The sequence below is a fragment of the Manis pentadactyla genome, chromosome 1, assembly GCF_030020395.1.
Source record: "Manis pentadactyla isolate mManPen7 chromosome 1, mManPen7.hap1, whole genome shotgun sequence".
NCBI lineage: Eukaryota > Metazoa > Chordata > Mammalia > Pholidota > Manidae > Manis > Manis pentadactyla.
Genome location: NC_080019.1, coordinates 42,972,866 through 42,994,606, shown reverse-complemented (window position 1 = coordinate 42,994,606; position 21,741 = coordinate 42,972,866). Strand labels below are relative to the sequence as shown.

General features: G+C 38.7%; 1 protein-coding gene across 2 annotated transcripts in view; it reads left to right on the top strand.

Annotated features, from left to right (window-relative positions):
• ZNF197 (zinc finger protein 197) overlaps window positions 1-21,741 on the top strand; it is a 41,379-nt gene that overhangs the window by 13,823 nt on the left and 5,815 nt on the right. The gene's annotated exons all lie outside the window — the stretch shown is intronic.

Below are 21,741 nucleotides of genomic sequence, written 5' to 3'. Positions count from 1 at the left end.
TGAATTTTTGGATCAGCTTGTCAATTTCTGTGAAGAAGCCAGCTGGGGTTTTGATAGACATTGCATTGAACTTGTAGATCAATGTGGGATGTATTGCCATTTTAACAATATTAAGTTTTCCAATCCATGAACATGGGCTATCTTTCCATTTATTTAGTCTAACTTCTTTCAACAATGTTTTGTGGTTTTCATAGAATAAGTTTTTTACTTCTTTTTGAAGTTTATTCCTAAATCTTTTATTCTTTTTCATGTTACTATTTCTTAATTTCTTTTTGGAATTGTTCAGTGCTAGTATATAGAAATACCACTGATTTTTGTATATGATCTTGTATCCTGCAACCTTACTGAACTTACTTATTTCAAATAGTTTTTTTGTAAATGGCTTAGGATATTCTTTATAAGATTTTGTCATCAGCAGATGCAGATAGTTTTACTTCTTACATTCCAATCTGAATGACTTATTTCTTTCTGTTGCCTAATTGCCATGGCTAGAACCTGCAGTACGTGTTTCATAAAAGTAGCAAGAGCAGAAGTCCTTTCTTGTTCCTGCTTTTAGAGGGAAAAAGCATCAATTGTTCATCATTAAGTATGGTGTTAGCTTTGTAGGTGTCCTTTATCAGGTTGAAGAAGGTCCCTTCTGTTCCTACTTTGTTGAGTGTTTTTAACATGAAGAAGTGTCGGATTTTGCCAAGTGCTTTTTCTGCGTATATTGAGGTGATTATGTGATTTTTGTCTTTTATTATATTGATATGGTTGGTGTATTACATTACTTGATTCTCTGGTTTATATCAACATTTCATTCCTGTGGTAAATCCACTTGGTCATTGTATATAATTCTTTTTACGTGTTGCTAGATGAATTAGTAGTATTTTGTTGAGGATTTTAATGTCTGTATTTATAAGATATATTTGTACCTTTTTGTGTATGTGTGATAATCTTTGGTTTTGATATCAGGGTAATACTGGCCTTATAGAATGAGTTGGGAAGGGTTCCTACCTCTTGTATTTATTGGAAGAGTTTGTGAGGAATTGGCATTAATTCTTTTAATGTTTGGTAGAATTTACCAATTCTACTACCAAGAATTTGTAGTGAAGCAGTCTGGGCCTGGGATTTTCCTTGTAGGTAGTTTTAAAAAAATTACTGATTAAATTTTTTTAATTTTTATAAACCTCTTCATATTTTCTATTTCTTCTTGAGTCAGTTTTAGTAATTTGTATTGCACATTTTGTCTTGTCCAATATTTTGGCACAGATTTTATTTATAATGTCCCCTTATAATTCTTTTGTTTCTGTAAGTTCTGTGGTAATGACTTTAAAAATTGAAGTACAGTTGATACACAATATTATATTGGTTTAAGATGTACAACATAGTGATTTTGAGAAGTATATACATTATGAAATTTTCACCGTGATATATGTTGTTACAGTGTCACCATACAAAGCTATTACAGTGTTATTGACTATATTCCATATTTTACTTTTCATCCCTGTGACTTATTTGTTTCATAACTGGAAGTTGTACCTCTTTATCCTGTTCAACTCTTTCACCCATTCCCACACCCCATTCCTCTCTGGAAACCATCAATTTGTTCTATTTATGAGTATTTGTGTTTTATTTTTTAGATTCATGTAAATGAAATCGTACAGTATTTGTCTTTTCTCTGTCTGACTTACTTCCCTTAGCATAATACCATCTAGGACCATCTGTGTTGTTGAAAATAGCAAAACTTCTTTCTTTTTTTACAGCTAAATAATATTCTATTGTGTGTTTGTGTGTGTGCACATGTGTGTGCATGCCACATCTTCTTTATTCATTCTTCTCTCTATAGACACTTGAGTTGCATCCATATGTTGACCATTGTAAATAATGCTGTAGCAAATATAAGGATGCATGTATATTTTCGAATTTAGTGTTTTTGTTTTTGTTTTTTTTCAGGTAAATACCCAGAAGTGCAATTATGGGGCCATATGGTATTTCTATTTCTAATTTTTTGAAGAACCTCCATACTGTTTTCCATAGTGGCTGTACCAATTTACATTCCCACCAGCAGAGCACAAGCATTCCCTTTTCTTCACATCCTTGCCAACCCTTGTTATTTCTTTTTTCTTTTCTTGATCCTAACCATTGTGACTAGTGTGAGGTGATACCTCATTGTGGTTTTGATTTGCATTTCCCTGATGATTAGTGATGTGGAGCATCTTTTCATATGTCTTTTGGCCATCTGTCTTCTTTGGACAGATGTCTATTCAGGTCCTTTGCCCATTTAATTGGATTGGTGTTTTTGGTGTTGAGTTGTATGAGCACTTTATGTATTTTGGACATCAATCCCTTTTTGGTTATATCTTTTGAAAAGATTTTCTTCCATTCCATAGGTCGCCTTTTCATTTTGTTGATGGTTTCCTTCACTGTGCAGAAGCCTTTAGTTTGATATAGTCCCACTTGTTTATTTTTGCTTTTGTTGCCCTTGCCTGAGTAGACATATTCAGAAAAAAATTGCTCAGGACAGTAAGAGTTACTTCCTGTATTTTCTTTAAGGAGTATTATGGTATCAGGTCTTACAGTTACATCTTTAATCTGTTTAAAGTTTATTTTTGTGTATGGTGTAAGAAAGTGTTCCAGTTTTAGTCTGCTGTATGTAGCTGTCCAGTTTTCTGAACACTGTTTATTAGACTTTTACCCATTGCATGTTCTTGCCTCCTTTGTTGTAGATCAATTGACAATATAAGCATGGGTTTATTTCTAGGCACTCTGTTCTGCACTGTTGATCTGTGTATCTATTTTCGTGCTTGTACCATACTGTTTTGATCATTATAGCTTTGTAGTATAGTTTGAAACCAGGATTCACAATACCTTCTGCTTTGTTTTCTTCTTCAGATTGCTCTGGGTTTTTTGTGGTTCCATACAAATTTTAGGGTTATTTGTTCTAGTTCTGTGGAAAATGCCATTGGTGTTTTGATAGGGACTGCATTGAATCTGTAGATTCAGAGGGGGTGACTTTTGAGCTTAGTTTTTTTTTTTTCTTTCTTTTATAGATAATTATTTTTTATTGAAGGGCAGTTGACACACAGGATTACATTACATTAGTTTCAGGTGTACAACACAGTGATTCAACATTTATATACATGATAAATCTAGGTACCAGCTATCACCATACCAAGTTGTTACAATATTTTGACTATATTCCTTATGCTATACATTACATCCCGGTTACTTATTTATTTTACAATTGGAAGTGTGTACTTTTCTGTTGTTGTTGTTGTGAGGGCATCTCTCATATTTATTGATCAAATTGTTGTTAACAACAATAAAATTCTGTATAGGGGAGTCAATGCTCAATGAACAATCATTAATCCACCCCAAGCCTAATTTTCGTCAGTCTCCAATCTTCTGACACATAACAAACAAGTTCTTACATGGAGAACAAATTCTTACATAGTAAATAAGTTACATGGTGAACAGTACAAGGGCAGTCATCACAGCAACTTTTGGTTTTGCTCATGCATTATGACCTATAAACAGTCAGTTCAAATATGAATACTCATTTGATTTTTATACTTGATTTATATGTGGATAAAACATTTCTCTCTTTATTATTATTATTTTTAATAAAATGCTGAAGTGGTAGGTAGATACAAGATAAAGGTAGAAAACATAGTTTAGTGTTGTAAGAGAGCAAATGTAGATGATCAGGTGTGTGCCTGTAGACTATGTGTTAATCCAAGCTAGACAAGGGAAATAAAACATCCACGTATGCAGAAGATTTCTCTCAGAAAGGGGGAGGGGGGAGGTTCTAAGCCTCACCTCTGTTGATCCCCAATTTCTCACCTGATGGCCCCCCTGCGACTGTGCCTGTCTTAGGTTGTTCCTCCCTTGAGGAATCTTACCCGTCTCTGGCTAACCAGTCATCTTCCGGGGCCATACAGGGAAATGTAAAGTTGGTAAGTGAGAGAGAAGCCTTACTGTCTGAAAAGGTTAGCTTTTTACTTCTTTGCATATTTATGCCCTGTGGCTTCTATGCCCAGCATTTGTCTTGAGGTATCTTTACCACTTGGAAGAATTATGATACTTGGTAAATTTAATATGAGGCACGAATTCTATTTAAGGGTTGTAGTTAGAAAGGAAGAAGAAAAGCTATAGAAGTAGCAGGCGGAAGAAAACATGGGAAGATTGATTATTTCTTTGACATATCTTCTTGTAGAGTAACTTCAGCATGTATAGGTTTTAAACTACTAATTAAATTGCACACACACATTAACATAATAGGAGTATAGTTACATAACCTAAGCATACCTATAATTACCAGCCATCTCCAGTGAAACCAAGAAAACCAGTTAGGCACCTTAGGCATTTGTGAAAACTTATCTATGATATGGTGGATATTGTCCAACTGAACTTGAACAGTCTGAGAGAAATCAGAAAAATTAAAACAACCCATTCCTGGGGACTGTTCACATCCCATATGTTCTTTTTTTTTTTTTTTTTTTTTAAATAATTATTTTTTATTGAAGGGTAGTTGACGCACAGTATTACATTACATTAGTTTCAAGTGTACAACACAGTGGTAGAACATTCATATACATAATTCTAGGTTCCAGCTATCACCCTACCAAGCTGTTACAATATCTTGACTATATTCCTTATGCTATACATTACATCCCGGTTACTTATTTATTTTACCATTGGAAGTCTGTCCTTTTTTTTTTTTTTTTGTGAGGGCATCTCTCATATTTATTGATCAAATGGTTGTTAACGACAATAAAATTTTGTATATGGGAGTCAATGCTCAATGCACAATCATTAATCCACCCCAAGCCTAATTTTCGTCAGTCTCCAATCTTCTGAGGCATAACAAACAAGTTCTTACATGTAGAACAAATTCTTACATAATGAATAAGTTACATAGTGAACAGTACAAGGGCAGTCATCACAGAAACTTTCGGTTTTGCTCATGCATTATGAACTCTAAACAGTCAGTTCAAATATGAATACTCATTTGGTTTTTATACTTGATTTATATGTGGATACCACATTTCTCTCTTTTTTTTTTTTTTTTGGTTGTTGTTAGGGCATCTCTCATATTTATTGATCAAATGGTTGTTAACAACAATAAAATTCTGTATAGGGGAGTCAATGCTCAATGCACAATCATTAATCCACCCCAAGCCTAATTTTCGTCAGTCTCCAATCTTCTGAAGCATAACGAACAAGTTCTTACATGGAGAACAAATTCTTACATAGTGAATAAGTTACATGGTGAACAGTACAAGGGCAGTCATCACAGAAACTTTTGGTTTTGCTCATGCATTATGAACTATAAACAGTCAGTTCAAATATGAATACACATTTGATTTTTATACTTGATTTATATGTGGATACCACATTTCTCTCTTTATTATTTTTAATAAAATGCTGAAGTGGTAGGTAGATACAACATAAAGGTAGAAAACATAGTTTAGTGTTGTAAGAGAGCAAATGTAGATGATCAGGTGTGTGCCTGTAGACTATGTGTTAATCCAAGCTAGACAAGGGCAATAAAACATCCACGTATGCAGAAGATTTCTCTCAGAACAGGGGGGGTGAGGTTCTAAGCCTCACCTCTGTTGATCCCCAATTTCTCACCTGATGGCCCCCCTGCGACTGTGCCTGTCTTAGGTTGTTCCTCCCTTGAGGAATCTTACCTGTCTCTGGCTAACCAGTCATCTTCCGGGGCCATACAGGGAAATGTGAAGTTGGTAAGTGAGAGGGAAGCCTTATTGTTTGAAAAGGTTAGCTTTTTACTTCTTTGCATATTTATGCCCTGTGGCTTCTATGCCCAGCATTTGTCTTGAGGTATCTTTACCACTTGGAAGAATTATGATACTCGGTAAATTTGATATGAGGCACGAATTCTATTTAAGGGTTGTAATTAGGAAGGAAGAAGAAAAGTTATAGAAGTAGCAGGTGGAAGAAAACATGGGAAGATTGATTATTTCTTTGACATATCTTCTTGTAGAGTAACTTCAGCATATATAGGTTTTAAGCTACTACTTAAATTGCGCACACACATTAACATAATAGGAGTATAGTTACATAACCAAAGCATATCTGTACTTACCAGCCATCTCCAGTGAAACCAAGAAAACCAGTTAGGCACCTTAGGCATTTGTGAAAACTTATCTATGATATGGTGGATATTGTCCAACTGAACTTGAACAGTCTGAGAGAAATCAGACAAATTAAAACAACCCATTCCTGGGGAATGTTCACATCCCTTATGTTCTTTTAACAGTAAATAGTCTGTAGTTGTAAGACTTTGGAGCGCTACAATTTGCACTTCTCCAAATTCTTGGTTGAGTTCCAACAGTACAGATCCAGTCAAATTTGTTGTTTTACTGTATGCACAGGCCAGCTTAGATATCTCCTTCTTCATTCCCATGGCAAGTCCAGGAACTGGTGGGATGAGTGCATCTACAGCTGTAGCAGTGCGTGGATCTTTGTTGGGGTTTTTTGATGATCATCTTCTGGCATGAGTCTTCCAGAGAGTGCAGATGTTGGAAGTTCTTTTTCATATCGTATCGTAGTTCATTTTCGGGGTATCCCAATTAGGCCTTGATCCTCTGTATAAACACAAACAGACTCCTTACCCACACTTTTATATGCCCTTTATACCCTTGTGTAGAACTCGTTGGAGGTTACCACACAGGAACTGCCCTTTTTTTTTTTTTTGCTTTGTTTTTGGTATCACTAATCTACACTTACATGACGAATATTATGTTTACTAGGCTCTCCCCTATACCAGGTCTCCCTTATAAACCCCTTTACAGTCACTGTCCATCAGCATAGCAAAATGTTGTAGAATCATTACTTGCCTTCTCTGTGTTGTACAGCCCTCCCTTTTCTCCTACCCCCCCATGCATGTTAATCTTAATACCCCCCTATTTCTCCCCCCCTTATCCCTCCCTACCCACCCATCCTCCCCAGTCCCTTTCCCTTTGGTACCTGTTAGTCCATTCTTGAGTTCTGTGATTCTGGTGCTGTTTTGTTCCTTCAGTTTTTCCTTTGTTCTTATATTCCACAGATAAGTGAAATCATTTGGTATTTCTCTTTCTCCGCTTGGCTTGTTTCACTGAGCATAATACCCTCCAGCTCCATCCATGTTGCTGCAAATGATTGGATTTGCCCTTTTCTTATGGCTGAGTAGTATTCCATTGTGTATATGTACCACATCTTCTTTATCCATTCATCTATTGATGGACATTTAGGTTGCTTCCAATTCTTGGCTATTGTAAATAGTGCTGCAATAAACATAGGGGTGCATCTGTCTTTCTCAAACTTGATTGCTGCGTTCTTAGGGTAAATTCCTAGGAGTGGAATTCCTGGGTCAAACGGTAAGTCTGTTTTGAGCATTTTGATGTACCTCCATACTGCCTTCCACAATGGTTGAACTAACTTACATTCCCACCAGCAGTGTAGGAGGGTTCCCCTTTCTCCACAGCCTCGCCAACATTTGTTGTTGTTTGTCTTTTGGATGGCAGCCATCCTTACTGGTGTGAGGTGATACCTCATTGATGATAGTTTTAATTTGCATTTCTCTGATAATTAGCGATGTGGAGCATCTTTTCATGTGTCTGTTGTCCATCTGTATTTCTTTTTTGGAGAACTGTCTGTTCAGTTCCTCTGCCCATTTTTTAATTGGGTTATTTGTTTTTTGTTTGTTGAGGCGTGTGAGCTCCTTATATATTCTGGACGTCAAGCCTTTATCGGATGTGCCATTTTCAAATATATTCTCCCATACTGTAGGGATCCTTCTTGTTCTATTGATGGTGTCTTTTGCTGTACAGAAGCTTTTCAGCTTAATATAGTCCCACTTACTCATTTTTGCTGTTGTTTTCTTTGCCCGGGGAGATATGTTCAAGAAGAGGTCACTCATGTTTATGTCTAAGAGGTTTTCGCCTATGTTTTCTTCCAAGAGTTTAATGGTTTCATGGCTTACATTCAGGTCTTTGATCCATTTTGAGTTTACTTTTGTATATGGGGTTAGACAATGGTCCAGTTTCATTCTCCTACATGTAGCTGTCCAGTTTTGCCAGCACCACCTGTTGAAGAGACTGTCATTTCGCCATTGTATGTCCATGGCTCCTTTATCAAATATTAATTGACCATATATGTCTGGGTTAATGTCTGGATTCTCTAGTCTGTTCCATTGGTCTGTGGCTCTGCTCTTGTGCCAGTACCAAATTGTCTTGATTACTATGGCTTTATAGTAGAGCTTGAAGTTGGGGAGTGAGATCCCCCCTACTTTATTCTTCTTTCTCAGGATTGCTTTGGCTATTCGGGGTCTTTGGTGTTTCCATATGAATTTTTGAATTATTTGTTCCAGTTCATTGAAGAATGTTGCTGGTAGTTTCATAGGGATTGCATCAAATCTGTATATTGCTTTGGGCAGGATGGCCATTTTAACGATATTAATTCTTCCTAGCCACGAGCATGGGATGAGTTTCCATCTGTTAGTGTCCCCTTTAATTTCTCTTAAGAGTGACTTGTAGTTTTCAGAGTATAAGTCTTTCACTTCTTTGGTTAGGTTTATTCCTAGGTATTTTATTTTTTTGGATGCAATTGTGAATGGAGTTGTTTTCCTGATTTCTCTATCTGTTGGTTCATTGTTAGTATATAGTAAAGCCACAGATTTCTGTGTGTTGATTTTGTATCCTGCAACTTTGCTGTATTCCGATATCAGTTCTAGTAGTTTTGGGGTGGAGTCTTTAGGGTTTTTTATGTACAGTATCATGTCTTCTGCAAATAGTGACAGTTTAACTTCTTCTTTACCAATCTGGATTCCTTGTATTTCTTTATTTTGTCTGATTGCCGTGGCTAGGACCTCCAGTACTATGTTAAATAACAGTGGAGAGAGTGGGCATCCCTGTCTAGTTCCCGATCTCAGAGGAAATGCTTTCAGCTTTTCACTGTTCAATATAATGTTGGCTGTGGGTTTATCATAGATGGCCTTTATTATGTTGAGGTACTTGCCCTCTATTCCCATTTTGCTGAGAGTTTTTAACATGAATGGATGTTGAACTTTGTCAAATGCTTTTTCAGCATCTATGGAGATGATCATGTGATTTTGTCTTTCTTTTTGTTGATGTGGTGGATGATGTTGATGGACTTTCGAATGTTGTACCATCCTTGCATCCCTGGGATAAATCCCACTTGGTCATGGTGTATGATCCTTTTGATGTATTTTTGAATTCGGTTTGCTAATATTTTGTTGAGTATTTTTGCATCTACGTTCATCAGGGATATTGGTCTGTAGTTTTCTTTTTTGGTGGGTTCTTTGCCTGGTTTTGGTATTAGGGTGATGTTAGCTTCATAGAATGAGTTTGGGAGTATCCCCTCCTCCTCTATTTTTTGGAAAACTTTAAGGAGAATGGGTATTATGTCTTCCCTGTATGTCTGATAAAATTCCGAGGTTAATCCATCTGGCCCAGGGGTTTTGTTCTTTGGTAGTTTTTTGATTACCGCTTCAATTTCGTTGCTGGTAATTGGTCTGTTTAGATTTTCTGTTTCTTCCTGGGTCAATCTTGGAAGGTTATATTTTTCTAGGAAGTTGTCCATTTCTCCTAGGTTTCCCAGCTTGTTAGCATATAGGTTTTCATAGTATTCTCCAATAATTCTTTGCATTTCCGTGGGGTCCGTCGTGATTTTTCCTTTCTCGTTTCTGATACTGTTGATTTGTGTTGACTCTCTTTTCTTCTTAATAAGTCTGGCTAGAGGCTTATCTATTTTGTTTATTTTCTCGAAGAACCAGCTCTTGGTTTCATTGATTTTTGCTATTGTTTTATTCTTCTCAATTTTATTTATTTCTTCTCTGATCTTTATTATGTCCCTCCTTCTGCTGACCTTAGGCCTCATCTGTTCTTCTTTTTCCAATTTCGATAATTGTGACATTAGACCATTCATTTGGGATTGCTCTTCCTTTTTTAAATATGCTTGGATTTCTATATACTTTCCTCTTAAGACTGCTTTTGCTGTGTCCCACAGAAGTTGGGGCTTAGTGTTGTTGTTGTCTTTTGTTTCCATATATTGCTGGATCTCCATTTTGATTTGGTCATTGATCCATTGATTATTTAGGAGCGTGTTGTTAAGCCTCCATGTGTTTGTGAGCCTCTTTGCTTTCTTTGTACAGTTTATTTCTAGTTTTATGCCTTTGTGGTCTGAAAAGTTGGTTGGTAGGATTTCAATCTTTTGGAATTTTCTGAGTCTCTTTTTGTGGCCTAGAATGTGGTCTATTCTGGAGAATGTTCCATGTGCACTTGAGAAGAATGTATATCCCGCTGCTTTTGGATGTAGAGTTCTATAGATGTCTATTAGGTCCATCTCCTCTACTGTGTTGTTCAGTGCTTCCGTGTCCTTACTTATTTTCTGCCCAGTGGATCTATCCTTTGGGGTGAGTGGTGTGTTGAAGTCTCCTAGAATGAATGCATTGCAGTCTATATCCCCCTTTAGTTCTGTTAGTATTTGTTTCACATATGCTGGTGCTCCTGTGTTGGGTGCATATATATTTAGAATGGTTATATCCTCTTGTTTGACTGAGCCCTTTTTCATTATGTAGTATCCTTCTTTATCTCTTGTTACTTTCTTTGTTTTCAAGTCTATTTTGTCTGATATTAGTACTGCAACCCCTGCTTTCTTCTCACTGTTGTTTGCTTGAAATATGTTTTTCCATCCCTTGACTTTTAGTCTGTACATGTCTTTGGGTTTGAGGTGAGTTTCTTGTAAGCAGCATATAGATGGGTCTTGCTTTTTTATCCATTCTGTTACTCTGTGTCTTTTGATTGGTGCATTCAACCCATTAACATTTAGGGTGACTATTGAAAGATATGTACTTATTGCCATTGCAGGCTTTAAATTCGTGGTTACCAAAGGTTCAAGGTTAGCCTCTTTAGTATCTTACTGCCTAACTTAGCTCACTTATTGAGCTGTTATATACACTGTCTGGAGATTCTTTTCTTCTCTCCCTTCTTGTTCCTCCTCCTCGATTCTTCATATGTTGGGTGTTTTGTGCTGTGCTCTTTCTAGGAGTGCTCCCATCTAGAGCAGTCCCTGTAAGATGTTCTGTAGAGGTGGTTTGTGGAAAGCAAATTCCCTCAGCTTTTGTTTATCTGGGAATTGTTTAATCCCACCGTCATATTTGAATGATAGTCGTGCTGGATACAGTATCCTTGGTTCAAGGCCCTTCTGTTTCATTGTATTAAATATATCATGCCTTTCTCTTCTGGCCTGTAGGGTTTCTGTTGAGAAATCTGACGTTAGCCTGATGGGTTTCCCTTTACAGGTGACCTTTTTCTCTCTAGCTGCCTTTAACACTCTTTCCTTGTCCTTGATCTTTGCCATTTTAATTATTATGTGTCTTGGTGTTGCCCTTCTTGGATCCTTTCTGTTGGGGGTTCTGTGTATTTCCGTGGTCTGTTCGATTACTTCCTCCCCCAGTGTGGGGAAGTTTTCAGCAATTATTTCTTCCAAGATACTTTCCATCTCTTTACCTCTCTCTTCTTCTTCTGGGACCCCTATAATACGGATATTGTTCCTTTTGGATTGGTCACACAGTTCTCTTAATATTGTTTCATTCCTGGAGATCCTTTTGTCTCTCTCTATGTCAGCTTCTATGCGTTCCTGTTCTCTGATTTCAATTCCATCAATGGCCTCTTGCATTCTATCCTTTCTGCTTATAAACCCTTCCAGAGTTTGTTTCATTTCTGCGATCTCCTTTCTGGCATCTGTGATCTCCTTCCGGACTTCATCCCATTTCTCTTGCGTATTTCTCTGCATCTCTGTCAGCATGTTTATGATTCTTATTTTGAATTCTTTTTCAGGGAGACTGGTTAGGTCTGTCTCCTTCTCTGGTGTTGTCTCTGTGATCTTTGTCTGCCTGTAGCTTTGCCTTTTCATGGTGATAGGAATAGTCTGCAGAACTGGGACGAGTGACGGCTGGAAGGACTTCCTTTCTTGTTGGTTTGTGGCCCTCCTCTCCTGGGAGAACAGCGACCTCTAGTGGCTTGTGCTGGGCAGCTGCGCGCAGACAGGGCTTCTGCTTCCTGCCCGGCTGCTATAGAGTTAATCTCCACTGTTGCTGTAGGCGTGGCCTAGCTCGGGCAGCTACTCCAAAATGGTGGAGTCGCGTTGGAGCAGGAGCTGCTGGGAGGCTATTTATCTCTGTAAGGGGCCTCCCTGCTCCCTGCAGCCCAGGGGTTAGGGTGCCCAGAGATCCCAGATTCCCTACCTCTGGATTAAGTGACCCGCCCTGCCCCTTTAAGACTTTCAAAAAGCACCCGCCAAAACAAAACAACGCCCACCAAAAAAAAAAAAAGAAAAAAAAATTTTTTAATTAAAAAAAAAAAAAATTTTTTTAATTAAAAAAAAAAAAAAAAGGTGGTCATTCGTTTTTCTTTATTCTCCGGTGCCAGCCTCAGGACTCTGCTCACCGGTCTTTCTGCCCTGTTTCCCTAGTATTGGGGTCCCTATCCCTTTAAGACTTCCAAAAAGCGCTCGCCCAAACAAAACAGCAAAAAAGCAAAAAAAAAATGGTCGCACGCTTTTCTTATGTCCTCTGTCGCCCAGCCTCCAGTGCCCGCTCACTGTTCTTGCTGCCCTGTTTTCCTAGTATCGAGCGCCCTGCACATGGCCCGAATGGCTGGGGCTGGGTGTTCAGCAGTCCTGGGCTCCGTCTCCCTCCCGCTCTGCCTGCTCTTCTCCCGCCGGGAGCTGGGGGGAGGGGCGCTCGGCTCCCGCGGGGCCGGGGCTTGTATGTTACCCCCTTCGCGAGGCGCTGGGTTCTCTCAAGTGCGGATGTGGTCTGGATATTGTCCTGTGTCCTCTGGTCTTTATTCTGGGAAGGGTTGTCTTTGTTATATTTTCATAGATATATGTTGTTTTGGGAGGAGATTTCTGCTGCTCTACTCACGCCGCCATCTTCCACCCCTCTCTCCCATATGTTCTTTTAACAGTAAATAGTCTGTAGTTGTAAGATTTTGGAGCGCTACAATTTGCACTTCTCCTAATTCTTGGTTGAGTTCCAACAATGTAGATCCAGTCAAATTTGTTGTTTTACTGTATGCACAGGCCAGCTTAGATATCTCCTTCTTCATTCCCATGGCAAGTCCAGGAATTGGTTGGATGAGTGCATCTACAGCTGTAGCAGTGTGTGGATCTTTGTTGGGGTTTTTTGATGATCATCTTCCCGCATGAGTCTTCCAGAGAGTGCTGATATTGGAAGTTCTTTTTCATATCGTATCTTAGTTCATTTTCGGGGTAGCCCAATTAGGCTTTGATCCTCTGTATAAACACAAACAGACCCTTTGCCTGCACTTTTATATGCCCTTTATACCCTTGTGTAGAACTCATTGGAGGTCTCCACACAGGAACTGCCTTTTTTTTTGGGTATCATTAATCTACACTTAAATGACGAATATTATGTTTACTAGGCTCTCCCCTATACCAGGTCCCCCCTATAAACCCCTTTACAGTCACTGTCCATCAGCATAGCAAATGTTGTAGAATCACTACTTGCCTTCTCTGTGTTGTACAGCCCTCCCCTTTCTCCCACCCCCCCATACATGCTAATCTTAATACCCCCCTTCTTCTCCCCCCTCTTATCCCTCCCTACCCACCCTTCCTCCCCAGTCCCTTTCCCTTTGGTACCTGTTAGTCCATTCTTGAGTTCTGTGATTCTGGTGCTGTTTTGTTCCTTCAGTTTTTCCTTTGTTCTTATATTCCACAGATGAGTGAAATCATTTGGTATTTCTCTTTCTCCTCTTGGCTTGTTTCACTGAGCATAATACCCTCCAGCTCCATCCATGTTGCTGCAAATGGTAGGATTTGCCCTTTTCTTATGGCTGAGTAGTATTCCATTGTGTATATGTATATGGTATGAATTGGAATCGATGGACATTTAGGTTGCTTCCAATTCTTGGCTATTGTAAATAGTGCTGCGATAAACATAGGGGTGCTTTGGTCTTTCTCATACTTGATTGCTGCATTCTTAGGGTAAATTCCTAGGAGTGGAATTCCTGGGTCAAACGGTAAGTCTGTTTTGACCATTTTGATGTACCTCCATACTGCTTTCCACAATGGTTGAACTAATTTACATTCCCACCAGCAGTGTAGGAGGGTTCCCCTTTCTCCACAGCCTCGCCAGCATTTGTTTTTGTTTGTCTTTTGGATGGCAGCCTTCCTTACTGTTGTGAGGTGATACCTCATTGTAGTTTTAATTTGCATTTCTCTCATAATTAGCTATGTGGAGCATCTTTTCATGTGTCTTTTGGCCATCTGTATTTCTGTTTTGGAGAACTATCTGTTCAGTTCCTCTGCCCATTTTTTAATTGGGTTATTTGTTTTTTGTTTGTTGAGGTGTGTGAGCTCTTTATATATTCTGGACGTCAAGTCTTTATCGGATGTGTCATTTTCAAATATATTCTCCCATACTGTAGGGATCCTTTTTGTTCTATTGATGGTGTCTTTTGCTGTACAGAAGCTTACCTTAATATAGTCCCACTTGTTCATTTTTGCTGTTGTTTTCCTTGCCCGGGGAGATATGTTCAAGAAGAGGTCACTCATGTTTATGTCTAAGAGGTTTTTGCCTATGTTTTCTTCCAAGAGTTTAAAGGTTTCATAACTTACATTCAGGTCTTTGATACATTTTGAGTCATTTTTGTATATGGGGTTAGACAATGGTCCAGCTTCATTCTCCTACACGCAGCTGTCCAGTTTTGCCAGCACGATCTGTTGAACAGACTGTCATTTTGCCATTGTATGTCCATGGCTCCTTTATCAAATATTAATTGGTCATATATGTTTGTGTTAATGTCTGGATTGTCTAGTCTGTTCCATTGGTCTGTGGCTCTGTTCTTCTGCCAGTACCAAATTGTCTTGATTACTATGGCTTTATAGTAGAGCTTGAAGTTGGGGAGTGAGATCCCCTCTACTTTATTCTTTTTTCTCAGGATTGCTTTGGCTATTCGGGGTTTTTGGTGTTACCATATGAATTTTTGAATTATTTGTTCCAGTTCATTGAAGAATGTTGCTGGTAGTTTCATAGGGATTGCATCAAATCTGTATATTGCTTTGGGCAGGATGGCCATTTTAACGATATTAATTCTTCCTAGCCACGAGCATGGGATGAGTTTCCATCTGTTAGTGTCCCCTTTAATTTCTCTTAAGAGTGACTTGTAGTTTTCAGAGTATAAGTCTTTCACTTCTTTGGTTAGGTTTATTCCTAGGCATTTAATTTTTTTGATGCAATTGTGAATGGAGTTGTTTTCCTGATTTCTCTTTCTGTTGGTTCATTGTTAGTGTATAGGAAAGCCACAGATTTCTGTGTGTTGATTTTGTGTCCTGCAACTTTGCTGTATTCCAATATCAGTTCTAGTAGTTTTGGGGTGGAGTCTTTAGGGTTTTTTATGTACAGTATTATGTCATCTGCAGATAGTGACAGTTTAACTTCTTCTTTACCAATTTGGATTCCTTGTATGTTTTTGTTTTGTCTCATTACCGTGGCTAGGACCTTCAGTACTATGTTAAATAAAAGTGGGGTGAGTGGGCATCCCTGTCTAGTTCCCGATCTCAGAGGAAATGCTTTAAGCTTCTCGCTGTTCAGTACAATGTTGGCTGTGGGTTTATCATAGATGGCCTTTATTATGTTGAGGTACTTGCCCTCTATTCCCATTTTGCTGAGAGTTTTTATCATGAATGGATGTTGAACTTTGTCAAATGCTTTTTCAGCATCTATGGAGATGATCATGTGGTTTTTGTCTTTCTTTTTGTTGATTTGGTGGATGATATTGATGGACTTTCGAATGTTGTACCATCCTTGCATCCCTGGGATGAATCCCACTTGGTCATGGTGTATGATCCTTTTGATGTATTTTTGAATTCGGTTTCCTAATATTTTGTTGAGTATTTTTGCATCTACGTTCATCAGGAATATTGGTCTGTAGTTTTCTTTTTTGGTGGGGTCTTTGCCTGGTTTTGGTATTAGGGTGATGTTAGCTTCATAGAATGAGTTTGGGAGTATCCCCTCCTCCTCTATTTTTTGGAAAACTCTAAGGAGAATGGGTATTATGTCTTCCCTGTATGTCTGATAAAATTGCAAGGTAAATCCATCTGGCCCGGGGGTTTTGTTCTTTGGTAGTTTTTTGATTTCTGCTTCAATTTCTTTGCTGCTAATTGGTCTGTTTAGATTTTCTGTTTCTTTCTGGGTCAGTCTTGGAAGGTTGTATTTTTCTAGGAAGTTTTCCATTTCTCCTAGGTTTCCCAGCTTGTTAGCATATAGGTTTTCATAGTATTCTCTAATAATTCTTTGTATTTCTGTGGGGTCCGTCGTGATTTTTCCTTTCTCCTTTCTGTTACTGTTGATGTGTGTTGATTCTCTTTTCCTCTTAATAAGTCTGGCTAGAGGCTTATCTATTTTGTTTATTTTCTCAAAGAACCAGCTCTTGGTTTCATTGATTTTTGCTATTGTTTTATTCTTCTCAATTTTATTTATTTCTTCTCTGATCTTTATTATGTCCCTCCTTCTGCTGACCTTAGGCCTCATCTGTTCTTCTTTTTCCAATTTCGATAATTGTGACATTAGACCATTCATTTGGGATTGCTCTTCCTTTTTTAAATATGCTTGGATTGCTATATACTTTCCTCTTAAGACTGCTTTTGCTGTGTCCCACAGAAGTTGGGGCTTAGTGTTGTTGTTGTCATTTGTTTCCATATATTGCTGGATCTCCATTTTGATTTGGTCATTGATCCATTGATTATTTAGGAGCGTGTTGTTAAGCCTCCATGTGTTTGTGAGCCTCTTTGCTTGCTTTGTACAGTTTATTTCTGATTTTATGCCTTTGTGGTCTGAAAAGTTGGTTGGTAGGATTTCAATCTTTTGGAATTTACTGAGGCTCTTTTTGTGGCCTAGAATGTGGTGTATTCTGGAGAATGTTCCATGTGCACTTGAGAAGAATGTGTATCCTGTTGCTTTTGGATGTAGAGTTCTATAGATGTCTATTAGGTCCATCTGCTCTACTGTGTTGTTCAGTGCTTCCGTGTCCTTACTTATTTTCTGCCCAGTGGATCTATCCTTTGGGGTGAGTGGTGTGTTGAAGTCTCCTAGAATGAATGCATTGCAGTCTATATCCCCCTTTAGTTCTGTTAGTATTTGTTTCACATATGCTGGTGCTCCTGTGTTGGGTGCATATATATTTAGAATGGTTATATCCTCTTGTTTGACTGAGCCCTTTTTCATTATGTAGTATCCTTCTTTATCTCTTGTTACTTTCTTTGTTTTCAAGTCTATTTTGTCTGATATTAGTACTGCAACCCCTGCTTTCTTCTCACTGTTGTTTGCTTGAAATATGTTTTTCCATCCCTTGACTTTTAGTCTGTACATGTCTTTGGGTTTGAGGTGAGTTTCTTGTAAGCAGCATATAGATGGGTCTTGCTTTTTTATCCATTCTGTTACTCTGTGTCTTTTGATTGGTGCATTCAACCCATTAACATTTAGGGTGACTATTGAAAGATATGTACTTATTGCCATTGCAGGCTTTAAATTCGTGGTTACCAAAGGTTCAAGGTTAGCCTCTTTAGTATCTTACTGCCTAACTTAGCTCACTTATTGAGCTGTTATATACACTGTCTGGAGATTCTTTTCTTCTCTCCCTTCTTGTTCCTCCTCCTCGATTCTTCATATGTTGGGTGTTTTGTGTTGTGCTCTTTCTAGGAGTGCTCCCGTCTAGAGCAGTCCCTGTAAGATGTTCTGTAGAGGTGGTTTGTGGAAAGCAAATTCCCTCAGCTTTTGTTTGTCTGGGAATTGTTTAATCCCACCGTCATATTTGAATGATAGTCGTGCTGGATACAGTATCCTTGGTTCAAGGCCCTTCTGTTTCATTGTATTAAATATATCATGCCATTCTCTTCTGTCCTGTAGGGTTTCTGTTGAGAAATCTGATGTTAGCCTGATGGGTTTCCCTTTACAGGTGACCTTTTTCTCTCTAGCTGCCTTTAACACTCTTTCCTTGTCCTTGATCTTTGCCATTTTAATTATTATGTGTCTTGGTGTTGCCCTTCTTGGATCCTTTCTGTTGGGGGTTCTGTGTATTTCCGTGGTCTGTTCGATTATTTCCTCCCCCAGTTTGGGGAAGTTTTCAGCAATTACTTCTTCTAAGATACTTTCCATCTCTTTACCTCTCTCTTCTTCTTCTGGGACCCCTATAATACGGATATTGTTCCTTTTGGATTGGTCACACAGTTCTCTTAATATTGTTTCATTCCTGGAGATCCTTTTGTCTCTCTCTATGTCAGCTTCTATGCGTTCCTGTTCTCTGATTTCACTTTCATCAATGGCCTCTTGCATTCTATCCATTCTGCTTATAAACCCTTCCAGAGTTTGATTCATTTCTGCGATCTCCTTTCTGGCATCTGTGATCTCCCTCCGGACTTCATCCCATTTCTCTTGCGTATTTCTCTGCATCTCTGTCAGCATGTTTTTGATTCTTATTTTGAATTCTTTGTCAGGAAGACTGGTTAGGTCTGTCTCCTTCTCTGGTGTTGTCTGTGTGACCTTTGTCTGCCTGTAGCTTTGCCTTTTCATGGTGATAGGAATAGTTTGCAGAGCTGGGACGAGTGACGGCTGGAAGAACTTCCTTTCTTGTTGGTTTGTGGCCCTCCTCTCCTGGGAGAACAGCGACCTCTAGTGGCTTGTGCTGCGCTGCTGCACGCAGACAGGGTTTCTGCTTCCTGCTGGGCTGCTATGGAGTTTATCTTCGCTTTTGCTGTGGGCGTGGCCTGGCTCGGGCAGCTACTCCAAAATGGTGTAGTCGTGTTGGAGGGGGAGCGACCTGGAGACTATTTATCTCTGTAAGGGTCCTCCGACCTCCCTGCAGCCCAGGGGATTAGTGTGCCCAGAGATCCCCGGATTCTCTACCTGTTGATTAAGTGCCCCGCCCTGCCCCTTTAAGACTTCCAACAATCACCCACCAAAACAAATTAACCACACACAGACAAAAAATTTTTTTAATAAAAAAAATAAGTGGCCACTCGTTTTTCTTTATTCTCCGGAGCCAGCCTCAGCCATCTGCTCACCGGTCTTACTGACCTGTTTCCCTAGTATTGGGGTCCCTATCCCTTTATGACTTCCAAAAAGCGCTCGCCAAAACAAAACAGAAAAAAAAAATGGCCGCTCGCTTTTCTTATGTCCTCTGGCGCCAGGCCTCCGGTACCCACTCACTGTTCTTGCTGCCCTGTTTCCCTAGTATCCTGGGCCCCCCGCGCACACACTGTGTCTGCGCTCTTGCTGGGATGGCTGGGACTGGGTGTTCAGCAGTCCTGGGGTCCTTCTCCCTCCCGCTCTGCCTTCTCTTCTCCCGGTGGGAGCTGGGGGGAGGGGCGCTCGGGTCCCGCGTGGCCGATGCTTGTATCTTACCCCCTTCACGAGGCGTTGGGTTCTCACAGGTGTGGATGTGGTCTGGATATTGTAATGTGTCCTCTGGTCTCTATTCTAGGAAGAGTTGTCTTTGTTATGTTTTCATAGATATATGTGATTTTGGGAGGAGATTTCTGCTGCTCTTCTCACGCCGCCATCTTGTCTCCGCCCCCCCTTGAGCTTAGTTTTTAAGGGTGTAAGTACAATGCTTATAGTAAGTTGGGAAGAGGAAAAGCAGTTCAGGAAGAGGAAAAGGCATGGACAATGATAGAGGAGCAAGCAAAAACAACATGTTTGGGCATCTGCAGGTAGTTCTCTAGCTAGAGTCTAAGGTCATAAAGGATACTGACAAGAAATAAAACCAGAAAGTAGGCAGACAGTGGGTGAGAGCATGTCTTGGGCCCTGCTGGTCATTTGTGCTTTATTCTGTAGTCAATGAAGAGCCAGTTGTTTTGAGCAGTTGAGTAACAAGATCAAACTTACCTATCAGAAAGATAATTGGCAGTGGAGTGGAAATGCATTAAAGGAATAGAGAGGATGAAGATAGGGAAGCCTGTTTCTTGCAGGCTTAATCAAAGATTGCACAAAATAACTAGCTTCCTTTATTATTCTGAAATTTTTTTTCACTAAGTCCCCTAAAGCTCAATAGGCCCATATATTGTCTGATTCCTAAACTAAAATTTGAGATAGTATAGCCATCTAATCAGCTACTGTGTGTACATTTGATCCTTGAAGCAAGGTTTAGGGGTACTAACCCCTTCACAGTCAAAAAAATCCATATAAATTTTCACTCCTCAAAAACTTAACTACTAATTGCTTACTGTTGACTGGAAGCCTTACTGATAATTCAATTAACACATGTATGTTATGTGAATTGTATGCTGTATTCTTATAATGCAGTAAGCTAGAGGAAAGGAACTGTTTTTACAAATTGTTGCACATCTCCAAAAAAATGCCAATATATTTATTGAAAAAAACCTGTGTATAAATGTCTTGTGCAGATCAAATCCATGCTGTTCAAGGGCAACTGTACAAAACTTGCTCATTTCATTTCTTAAACATTTTCCCTCTCAACCACTTGCAACACTTCTACTTCCTTAAAACTACTTCCTTAAAACACTTGTACTTCAAAGAGATCCTTCCTTTCTACCAGTTTCATTCTTAAATTGAAAAACCAGTCCTTGATCCAAACACTGTGGATAAAGAAACTGGAGTGCCAATTTTGGGTAGGCTCAGGATACATGCCAGGTGAAGTAGGGTAGGGTGTTTGGCAATCCTGACTAAATCTTGGAAACAGGGACAGTTGATGAGACACGAGGACCTGACCTAAGAATATAGTTAAAGTTAACATTTATCAAATGTTTTCCATTCTTGTACTCTCATAAACTTGAAGAAGAAATAAAATAGGTATACTCCTTTCCTATGTTTTGCTATTTAGGTAGAAGAACAGTGTTGTTATTCTCAAACAGGATATAATGTTACTATTATTCACATAATTTTACTTTTTAGCTAATTTGGGGAACTAGTTCATAATTTTTTTCACATTTGGATGGTAAAAGTAAGTTTCCAATGCATTTTCAAAAAAAAATGATTTCACATTTTACAATATCTGAGAAAGAAGAAAGGGACCTTGGCGGTTTACTAGTTCAGCCTCATTTTATAGATGCTATCATAGTTTTAAATTTTGTCTCTATACCTTTTCTTTTCATTCTGTATTTCTTCTTTGTGTCTAATTGAGAGTTTCTAACCCAGACCTGATGTTTTTGTGAAATGAATTTTTAAATTTCCATTTATCAATTTTAGAATAGTGAGAGTTATATATGAATTCTCAGCATTAAGATGCTTTTAAATGGATTTTTTTCCTGTAGATGAATTGCTTTCAAGTAACTAAAAAGTATTGATGCATTTGACTCTCCAGAAATTAAAGATTGCCTTTTCAGAGTCCTTAAGAATATTTTCTCTCCTTTACGTTCCCTTGCTAGCATGAAAAAAACAAAAAGATAGTTCTTTATAAGCCAAATGATTCTTTATTCCATCCAAATTCTTGAGCCTCAGATCTGAACCACATGCATATGATCCCATGTTCTCTATCTGGTTTTTCCTTGCATCTGTTTTTTTCAACATTTCTATTTTCCCATCTGCCCTCTGAAGACAAAGAGCTTTGAAGAGTCAGAGTGAATTGTGTCAGTCTATTTACAACATTCTGTCAGTGTTTCATTCTGCTTTGTACCTTCATTTAGTAAAAAGTTAATTTTTTTGTATTTATATAAGTGTACCCTATTAGCTTATTTTAAAGTCACTTGAAG